The sequence below is a fragment of the Coturnix japonica genome, unplaced genomic scaffold (genome assembly GCF_054131305.1).
Source record: "Coturnix japonica strain WE unplaced genomic scaffold, WE-NBRP24 Scf119, whole genome shotgun sequence".
Lineage (NCBI taxonomy): Eukaryota > Metazoa > Chordata > Aves > Galliformes > Phasianidae > Coturnix > Coturnix japonica.
In genome coordinates this window covers 166573-169758 of record NW_028189022.1, presented here as the reverse complement: position 1 = coordinate 169758, position 3186 = coordinate 166573, and positions in this window count along the sequence as shown.

Here is a 3186-nt window from a genome sequence, read left to right as displayed (position 1 = left end):
GTCCAATGGGGTCTATTAGGATCCAGTGGGGTCCAATAGGGTCCAATGGGGTCCAATAGGATCCAATGGGTTCCAATGGGGTCCAATAGGGTCCAATGGGGTCCAATAGGATCAGTTATGATCCAATAGGGTCCAATAGGGTCCAATGGGGTCCAATAGGGTCCAATGGGGTCAGTTATGATCCAATGGGGTCCAATGGGGTCCAATAGGGTCCAGTGGGGTCTATTAGGATCCAGTGGGGTCCAATAGGGTCCAATGGGGTCAGTTATGATCCAATGGGGTCCAATGGGGTCAATTAGGATCCAATGGGGTCCAACTGGGATCCAATGGGGTCAGTTATGATCCAATAGGGTCCAATGGGGTCCAGTAGGATCCAATGGGGTCCAGTGGGGTCCAGTAGGATCCAACGGGGTCCAATGGGGTCCAATGGGATCCAATGGGGTCCAATGGGGTCCAATGGGGTCCAATGGGATCCAATGGGGTCAGTTATGATCCAATAGGGTCCAATGGGGTCCAGTAGGATCCAATGGGGTTCCAATAGGGTCCAATGGGGTCCAGTAGGGTCCAATGGGGTCCAATAGGATCCAATGGGGTCCAAATAGGATCCAATGGGGTCCAATCAGAACCTCTCCAGCCAATGGACCCTTATAGGGTCGGCCCCCTTATAGGGTCAGCCCCCTTATAGGGTCAGCTCCCCTATAGGGTCAGCTCCCTTATAGGATCAGCTCCCTTATAGGGTCAGCTCCTTTATAGGGTCAGCTCCCCTATAGGGTCAGCCCCCTTATAGGGTCGGCCCCCTTATAGGGTCAGCTCCCTTATAGGGTCGGCTCCCCTATAGGGTCAGTTCCCTTATAGGGTCAGCTCCCTTATAGGGTCAGCTCCCTTATAGGGTCAGCTCCTCTATAGGGTCAGCTCCCCTATAGGGTCAGCTCCCCTATAGGCTCAGCTCCCCGCAGCCGCCCCACAACCTCGTTCCGCTCTTTCTATCTCCGCCCCCCCCCGCCCCATAGGGCCCGCCCCTATTTCCATTGCGGCCCTATAAGAGATCGAGTCCCACCCCGATGTGGGGCGGGGGGTCGGATATGGGGCGGGGGGGGGGAAATTCCGGGATGGGGGGGACTTTGGAACGGGGAATTCCCCGGGATGGGGGGAGGGATCCTATATGGGATCCTATATGGGATCCTATATGGGGTAGGGATCCTATATGGGGTAGGGATCCTATATGGGATCCTATATGGGGTGGGGATCCTATATGGGATCCTATATGGGATCCTGATCCTATATGGGATCCTCTATGGGATCCTGATCCTATATGGGATCCTATATGGGGTACGGATCCTATACGGGATCCTATATGGGATCCTGATCCTATATGGGATCCTATATGGGGTGGGGATCCTATATGGGATCCTATATGGGGTGGGGATCCTATATGGGATCCTATATGAGATCCTGATCCTATATGGGATCCTATATGGGGTGGGGATCCTATATGGGATCCTATATGGGGTAGGGATCCTATATGGGATCCTATATGGGGTGGGGATCCTATATGGGATCCTATATGGGGTAGGGATCCTATATGGGATCCTATATGGGATCCTGATCCTATATGAGATCCTATATGGGATCCTATATGGGGTACGGATGGGTTCGGCCCTATAGGATCAATATGGGCCAGTTCTCAGCCCTATAGCCCCTATATGGGGCAGATCTCGGCCCTATAGTCCCTATATGGGGCAGTTCTCAGCCCTATAGCCCCTATATGGGGCAGTTCTCGGCCCTATAGCCCCTATATGGGGCAGTTCTCAGCCCTATAGCCCCTATATGGGGCAGTTCTCAGCCCTATAGCCCCTATATGGGGCAGTTCTCGGCCCTATAGCCCCTATATGGGACAGATCTCAGCCCTATATCGCCTATATGGGGCAGTTCTCAGCCCTATAGCCCCTATATGGGGCAGTTCTCAGCCCTATAGCCCCTATATGGGGCAGTTCTCAGCCCTATAGCCCCTATATGGGGCAGTTCTCGGCCCTATAACCCCTATATGGGGCAGTTCTCAGCCCTATAGTCCCTATATGGGGCAGTTCTCACCCCTATAGCCCCTATATGGGGCAGTTCTCAGCCCTATAGCCCCTATATGGGGCAGTTCTCAGCCCTATAGCCCCTATATGGGGCAGTTCTCAGCCCTATAACCCCTATATGGGGCAGTTCTCAGCCCTATAGCCCCTATATGGGGCAGTTCTCAGCCCTATAGCCCCTATATGGGACAGATCTCAGCCCTATAGCCCCTATATGGGGCAAATCTCAGCCCTATAGCCCCTATATGGGGCAGTTCTCAGCCCTATAACCCCTATATGGGGCAGATCTCAGCCCTATAGCCCCTATATGGGACAGATCTCAGCCCTATAGCCCCTATATGGGACAGATCTCAGCCCTATAGCCCCTTATATGGGGCAGTTCTCAGCCCTATAGCCCCTATATGGGACAGATCTCAGCCCTATAACCCCTATATGGGGCAGTTCTCAGCCCTATAGCCCCTATATGGGGCAGATCTGAGCCCTATAGCCCCTATATGGGGCAGATCTGAGCCCTATAGCCCCTATATGGGGCAGTTCTCGGCCCTATAGCCCCTATATGGGGCAGATCTCGGCCCTATAGCCCCTATATGGGGCAGATCTCGGCCCTATAACCCCTATATGGGGCAGTTCTCAGCCCTATAGCCCCTATATGGGGCAGTTCTCAGCCCTATATCCCCTATATGGGGCAGTTCTCAGCCCTATAGCCCTTATATGGGGCAGTTCTCAGCCCTATAGCCACTATATGGGGCAGATCTCGGCCCTATAACCCCTATATGGGGCAGATCTGAGCCCTATAGCCCCTATATGGGGCAGATCTCGGCCCTATAACCCCTATATGGGGCAGATCTCAGCCCTATAGTCCCTATATGGGGCAGTTCTCAGCCCTATAGCCCCTATATGGGGCAGTTCTCAGCCCTATAGCCCCCCCCACCACCCCATATGACGTCACGGGGTGACTTCCATCCCATAAACTCGTGGGTTTCAGATCCGGTTTTGCTTTAAATTCCCCTTTTTTGGGGACTTTTGTTCCTCAGAAACAACAGCAATAGGGGGACCCCATAGGGAACTATAGGGACCCCATAGGGAACTATAGGGACCCCATAGAGAC